This window comes from Oncorhynchus keta, unplaced genomic scaffold (genome assembly GCF_023373465.1).
Source record: "Oncorhynchus keta strain PuntledgeMale-10-30-2019 unplaced genomic scaffold, Oket_V2 Un_contig_2867_pilon_pilon, whole genome shotgun sequence".
Classification (NCBI taxonomy): Eukaryota; Metazoa; Chordata; class Actinopteri; order Salmoniformes; family Salmonidae; genus Oncorhynchus; species Oncorhynchus keta.
The window spans coordinates 55001-62500 of NW_026286166.1; the positions used below are offsets into that span (position 1 = coordinate 55001).

A 7500-nucleotide genomic window follows, 5' to 3' on the forward strand; every position below is an offset into this window, starting at 1 on the left:
CAGACCAAAGAGCTAACATACAGGTAACTGGCAGAATAAAGGAAACACCAACATAGTGTCTTAATAAGGCGTTGGGCCACCAGGTAACTGGCAGAATAAAGGAAACACCAACATAGTGTCTTAATAAGGCGTTGGGCCACCAGGTAACTGCCAGAATAAAGGAAACACCAACATAGTGTCTTAATAAGGCGTTGGGCCACCAGGTAACTGCCAGAATAAAGGAAACACCAACATAGTGTCTTAATAAGGCGTTGGGCCACCAGGTAACTGCCAGAATAAAGGAAACACCAACATAGTGTCTTAATAAGGCATTGGGCCACCAGGTAACTGCCAGAATAAAGGAAACACCAACATAGTGTCTTAATAAGGCGTTGGGCCACCAGGTAACTGCCAGAATAAAGGAAACACCAACATAGTGTCTTAATAAGGCGTTGGGCCACCAGGTAACTGCCAGAATAAAGGAAACACCAACATAGTGTCTTAATAAGGCGTTGGGCCACCAGGTAACAGCCAGAATAAAGGAAACACCAACATAATGTCTTAATAAGGCATTGGGCCACCAGCTAACTGCCAGAATAAAGGAAACACCAACCTAGTGTCTTAATAAGGCCTTGGGCCACCAACCACCAGGTAACTGGCAGAATAAAGGAAACACCAACATAGTGTCTTAATAAGGCATTGGGCCACCAGCTAACTGCCAAAATAAAGGAAACACCAACATGGTGTCTTAATAAGGCATTGGGCCACCAGGGAACTGCCAGAATAAAGGAAACACCAACATAGTGTCTTAACAAGGCGTTGGGCCACCAGCTAACTGCCAGAATAAAGGAAACACCAACATGGTGTCTTAATAAGGCGTTGGGCCGCAGGTAACTGGCAGAATAAAGGAAACACCAACATAGTGTCTTAATAAGGCATTGGGCCACCAGCTAACTGCCAAAATAAAGGAAACACCAACATGGTGTCTTAATAAGGCATTGGGCCACCAGGGAACTGCCAGAATAAAGGAAACACCAACATAGTGTCTTAATAAGGCGTTGGGCCACCAGCTAACTGCCAGAATAAAGGAAACACCAACATAGTGTCTTAATAAGGCATTGGGCCACCAGGTAACTGCCAGAATAAAGGAAACACCAACATAGTGTCTTAATAAGGCGTTGGGCCACCAGGTAACTGCCAGAATAAAGGAAACACCAACATAGTGTCTTAATAAGGCGCTGGGCCACCAGGTAACTGCCAGAATAAAGGAAACACCAACATAGTGTCTTAATAAGGCCCTGGGCCACAAACCACCAGGTAACTGCCAAAATAAAGGAAACACCAACATAGTGTCTTAATAAGGCATTGGGACACCATTCAATAACCATTAATGTTAATTGCTTAATTACAACCTCACCTGCTTTCAATAAACTTTGTAGCCACCATTTACTCAGGTGTTTCCATTATTTTGCCAGTTACCTGAATCTCAGTAGTAACAGAGCAGGAAGCAGGAAGCATGAGTGATGCTCTGGAACACTCTATATCTCAGTAGTAACAGGAAGCAGGAAGCAGGAGTGATGCTCTGGAACACTCTATATCTCAGTAGTAACAGAGCAGGAAGCAGGAAGCATGAGTGATGCTCTGGAACACTCTATATCTCAGTAGTAACAGAGCAGGAAGCAGGAAGCATGAGTGATGCTCTGGAACACTCTATATCTCAGTAGGAACAGGAAGCAGGAAGCATGAGTGATGCTCTGGAACACTATATCTCAGTAGGAACAGGAAGCAGGAAGCATGAGTGATGCTCTGGAACACTCTATATCTCAGTAGTAACAGGAAGCAGGAAGCATGAATGAGTGTTGCTCTGGAACACTCTATATCTCAGGTGATAGATGAGCAAGCCCTTGGATGTTATTATTCAGAGCTGCTATGAACAATCATTCCTGGTTTAAAAAGGTTGCTAATTCCGATTAAAACAAACAGCTTATTTTGAGAACAGAACCAGAGACTCCATTGTGATGCAAGAAAGGAAAACACTGGAATGAAATTACTCATTTAACAAGAAGAAGAAGAAGAAGAGGAGGGGGAGGAGGAGGAGGAGGAGGAGGAGGAGGAGGAGGAGGAGGAGGAGGAGGAGGAGGAGGAGGAGGAGGGAAGGGTGAGTGATACAAAGAAAACAACGTTATACAGAGAGAGAGAGAGAGAGAGAGAGGAGGGCTGGGGACCAGAGAGAGAGAGGGGAGGGCTTGGGACCAGAGAGAGAGAGAGGGGAGGGCTTGGGACCAGAGAGAGAGAGGGGAGGGCTTGGGACCAGAGAGAGGGGAGGGCTTGGGACCAGAGAGAGAGAGAGGGGAGGGCTTGGGACCAGAGAGAGAGAGAGGAGGGCTGGGGACCAGAGAGAGAGAGAGGAGGGCTGGGGACCAGAGAGAGAGAGGGGAGGGCTGGGGACCAGAGAGAGAGAGGGGAGGGCTGGGGACCAGAGAGAGAGAGGGGAGGGCTGGGGACCAGAGAGAGAGAGAGGAGGGCTGGGGACCAGAGAGAGAGAGAGGGGAGGGCTGGGGACCAGAGAGAGAGAGGAGGGCTGGGGACCAGAGAGAGAGAGAGGAGGGCTGGGGACCAGAGAGAGAGAGAGGAGGGCTGGGGACCAGAGAGAGAGAGAGGAGGGCTGGGGACCAGAGAGAGAGAGGAGGGCTGGGGACCAGAGAGAGAGAGGGGAGGGCTTGGGACCAGAGAGAGAGAGAGGGAGGGCTTGGGGCCAGAGAGAGAGAGGAGGGCTGTGGACAGGAGAGAGAGGGAGGGCTTGGGGCCAGAGAGAGAGAGAGAGGAGGGCTGTGGACAGGAGAGAGAGGAGGGCTGGGGACCAGAGAGAGAGAGGAGGGCTGGGGACCAGAGAGAGAGAGGAGGGCTGTGGACAGGAGAGAGAGAGGAGGGCTGTGGACAGGAGAGAGAGGAGGGCTGGGGACCAGAGAGAGAGAGGAGGGCTGTGGACCAGAGAGAGAGAGGAGGGCTGGGGACCAGAGAGAGAGAGAGGAGGGCTGGGGACCAGAGAGAGAGAGAGGAGGGCTGGGGACCAGAGAGAGAGAGGAGGGCTGGGGACCAGAGAGAGAGAGGAGGGCTGGGGACCAGAGAGAGAGAGGAGGGCTGGGGACCAGAGAGAGAGAGGAGGGCTGGGGACCAGAGAGAGAGAGGAGGGCTGGGGACCAGAGAGAGAGGAGGACTGGGGACCAGAGAGAGAGGAGGACTGGGGACCAGAGAGAGAGAGAGGAGGGCTGGGGACCAGAGAGAGAGAGGAGGGCTGGGGACCAGAGAGAGAGAGGAGGGCTGGGGACAGAGAGAGAGAGAGAGGAGGGCTGGGGACCAGAGAGAGAGAGAGGAGGGCTGGGGACCAGAGAGAGAGGGGCGGGGGACCAGAGAGAGAGGAGGGCTGGGGACCAGAGAGAGAGAGGAGGAGTGGGGACCAGAGAGAGAGGAGGGCTGGGGACCAGAGAGAGAGAGAGGAGGGCTGGGGACCAGAGAGAGAGAGGAGGACTGGGGACCAGAGAGAGAGGAGGGCTGGGGACCAGAGAGAGAGAGGAGGGCTGGGGACCAGAGAGAGAGAGGAGGGCTGGGGACCAGAGAGAGAGGAGGGCTGGGGACCAGAGAGAGAGGAGGGCTGGGGACCAGAGAGAGGAGGGCTGGGGACCAGAGAGAGAGAGAGGAGGGCTGGGGACCAGAGAGAGGAGGGCTGGGGACCAGAGAGAGAGAGGAGGGCTGGGGACCAGAGAGGGGAGGGCTGGGGACCAGAGAGAGGAGGGCTGGGGACCAGAGAGAGGGGAGGGCTGGGGACCAGAGAGAGAGGAGGGCTGGGGACCAGAGAGAGAGAGGAGGGCTGGGGACCAGAGAGAGGGGGGCTGGGGACCAGAGAGAGAGGAGGGCTGGGGACCAGAGAGAGAGAGGAGGGCTGGGGACCAGAGAGAGAGAGGAGGGCTGGGGACCAGAGAGAGGAGGGCTGGGGACCAGAGAGAGAGAGAGGAGGGCTGGGGACCAGAGAGAGAGAGGAGGGCTGGGGACCAGAGAGAGGGGAGGGCTGGGGACCAGAGAGAGAGAGAGGAGGGCTGGGGACCAGAGAGAGGAGGGCTGGGGACCAGAGAGAGAGGAGGGCTGGGGACCAGAGAGAGGAGGGCTGGGGACCAGAGAGAGGGGAGGGCTGGGGAAGAGAGAGAGAGGAGGGCTGGGGACCAGAGAGAGAGGGAGGGCTGGGGACCAGAGAGAGGGGAGGGCTGGGGACCAGAGAGAGAGGAGGGCTGGGGACCAGAGAGGGAGGGCTGGGGACCAGAGAGAGAGGGAGGGCTGGGGACCAGAGAGAGAGGAGGGCTGGGGACCAGAGAGAGAGGAGGGCTGGGGACCAGAGAGAGAGGAGGGCTGGGGACCAGAGAGAGAGGAGGGCTGGGGACCAGAGAGGGGAGGGCTGGGGACCAGAGAGAGAGGAGGGCTGGGGACCAGAGAGAGAGGAGGGCTGGGGACCAGAGAGGGGAGGGCTGGGGACCAGAGAGAGAGAGAGGAGGGCTGGGGACCAGAGAGAGAGAGGAGGGCTGGGGACCAGAGAGAGAGGAGGGCTGGGGACCAGAGAGAGGGAGGGCTGGGGACCAGAGAGAGAGGAGGGCTGGGGACCAGAGAGAGAGAGGAGGGCTGGGGACCAGAGAGAGAGAGGAGGGCTGGGGACCAGAGAGAGAGAGGGGGGCTGGGGAGCAGAGAGAGAGAGAGGAGGGCTGGGGAAGAGAGAGAGAGGAGGGCTGGGGACCAGAGAGAGAGAGGAGGGCTGGGGACCAGAGAGAGAGGAGGGCTGGGGACCAGAGAGAGAGAGGAGGACTGGGGACCAGAGAGAGAGGAGGACTGGGGACCAGAGAGAGAGGAGGGCTGGGGACCAGAGAGAGAGAGGAGGGCTGGGGACCAGAGAGAGAGAGGAGGGCTGGGGACCAGAGAGAGGAGGGCTGGGGACCAGAGAGAGAGAGAGGGGCTGGGGACCAGAGAGAGGAGGGCTGGGGACTAGAGAGAGGAGGGCTGGGGACCAGAGAGAGGAGGGCTGGGGACCAGAGAGAGAGAGGAGGGCTGGGGACCAGAGAGAGAGGAGGGCTGGGGACCAGAGAGAGAGAGGAGGGCTGGGGACCAGAGAGAGAGAGAGGAGGGCTGGGGACCAGAGAGAGAGAGAGGAGGGCTGGGGACCAGAGAGAGAGAGAGGAGGACTGGGGACCAGAGAGAGAGAGAGGAGGGCTGGGGACCAGAGAGAGGAGGGCTGGGGACCAGAGAGAGAGAGAGGAGGGCTGGGGACCAGAGAGAGAGAGGAGGGCTGGGGACCAGAGAGAGAGAGAGAGGAGGGCTGGGGAGCAGAGAGAGAGAGAGGAGGGCTGGGGACCAGAGAGAGAGAGAGGAGGGCTGGGGACCAGAGAGAGAGGAGGGCTGGGGACCAGAGAGAGAGGAGGGCTGGGGACCAGAGAGAGAGGGGAGGGCTGGGGACCAGAGAGAGAGGAGGGCTGGGGACCAGAGAGAGAGGAGGGCTGGGGACCAGAGAGAGGAGGGCTGGGGACCAGAGAGAGGAGGGCTGGGGACCAGAGAGAGAGAGAGGAGGGCTGGGACCAGAGAGAGAGAGGAGGGCTGGGGACCAGAGAGAGAGAGAGGAGGGCTGGGGACCAGAGAGAGAGGAGGGCTGGGGACCAGAGAGAGGAGGGCTGGGGACCAGAGAGAGGAGGGCTGGGGACCAGAGTGAGAGAGGAGGGCTGGGGACCAGAGAGAGAGAGGAGGGCTGGGGACCAGAGAGAGAGGAGGGCTGGGGACCAGAGAGAGAGAGAGGAGGGCTGGGGACCAGAGAGAGAGAGAGGAGGGCTGGGGACCAGAGAGAGGAGGGCTGGGGACCAGAGAGAGAGGAGGGCTGGGGACCAGAGAGAGGCTGGGGAGAGGAGGGCTGGGGACCAGAGAGAGAGAGAGGAGGGCTGGGGACCAGAGAGAGAGGAGTGGGGACCAGAGAGAGAGGAGGGCTGGGGACCAGAGAGAGAGAGAGAGGAGGGCTGGGGACGAGAGAGAGGAGGGCTGGGGACAAGAGAGAGAGAGGAGGGCTGGGGACCAGAGAGAGGAGGGCGGGGGTCCAGAGAGAGAGGGGGGGGGGGGACCAGAGAGAGAGAGGAGGGCTGGGGACCAGAGAGAGAGAGGAGGGCTGGGGACCAGAGAGAGAGGAGGGCTGGGGACCAGAGAGAGGAGGGCTGGGGACCAGAGAGAGAGAGAGGAGGGCTGGGGACCAGAGAGAGAGAGAGGAGGGCTGGGGACCAGAGAGAGAGAGAGGAGGGCTGGGGACCAGAGAGAGAGAGAGGAGGGCTGGGGACCAGAGAGAGAGAGAGGAGGGCTGGGGACCAGAGAGAGGAGGAGGGCTGGGGACCAGAGAGAGAGAGAGAGGAGGGCTGGGGACCAGAGAGAGAGAGAGGAGGGCTGGGGACCAGAGAGAGAGAGAGGAGGGCTGGGGACCAGAGAGAGAGAGAGAGAGGAGGGCTGGGGACCAGAGAGAGAGAGAGAGGAGGGCTGGGGACCAGAGAGAGAGAGGAGGGCTGGGGACCAGAGAGAGGGCTGGGGAGAGAGGAGGGCTGGGGACCAGAGAGAGGAGGAGGGCTGGGGACCAGAGAGAGGAGGGCTGGGGACCAGAGAGAGAGGAGGGCTGGGGACCAGAGAGAGAGAGGAGGGCTGGGGACCAGAGAGAGGAGGGCTGGGGACCAGAGAGAGAGAGAGGAGGGCTGGGGACCAGAGAGAGAGAGGAGGGCTGGGGACCAGAGACCAGAGAGAGGAGGGCTGGGGACCAGAGAGAGAGAGAGGAGGGCTGGGGACCAGAGAGAGGAGGGCTGGGGACCAGAGAGAGGAGGGCTGGGGACCAGAGAGAGAGAGGAGGGCTGGGGACCAGAGAGAGGAGGGCTGGGGACCAGAGAGAGAGAGGAGGGCTGGGGACCAGAGAGAGAGGAGGGCTGGGGACCAGAGAGAGGAGGGCTGGGGACCAGAGAGAGAGAGGAGGGGTGGGGACCAGAGAGAGAGGAGGGCTGGATGTCAGGACCAAAGGGGGGAGAGACGGACACACTCACCTCTAGACAGGCCAGGTGTACGTCCTTGATGATGCAGTGAGCAGGAGAGGAGGAAGAGGAGGATGAGGAGGAGAGGACGGACCGTTTCAACAGCAGACAGCTCAGCTCCAGAGTAGCCAGACGTACCTTACCATCTACACACACACACATACACACGTTAGGTGGTTTGTGGGTGCGTGCGGTTATTTGTGTGTGTGTGTGTGATAATGTGTGTGTGTGTGTGTGACAATGTGTGGGTGTGATAATGTGTGTGTGTGTGTGTGATAATGTGTGTGTGTGACAATGTGTGTGTGTGTGTGTGTGTGTGTGTGTGTGTGTGTGTGTGTGATAATGTGTGTGTGTGTGTGTGTGATGTGTGTGTGTGTGTGTGATAATGTGTGTGTGTGTGTGTGTGATAATGTGTGTGTGTGTGTGTGATAATGTGTGT

General features: G+C 58.5%; 1 pseudogene; it reads right to left on the minus strand.

Moving 5' to 3' along the window:
- LOC127923176 (protein CLEC16A-like) overlaps nucleotides 1-7500 on the minus strand; it is a 106299-nt pseudogene that overhangs the window by 54259 nt on the left and 44540 nt on the right.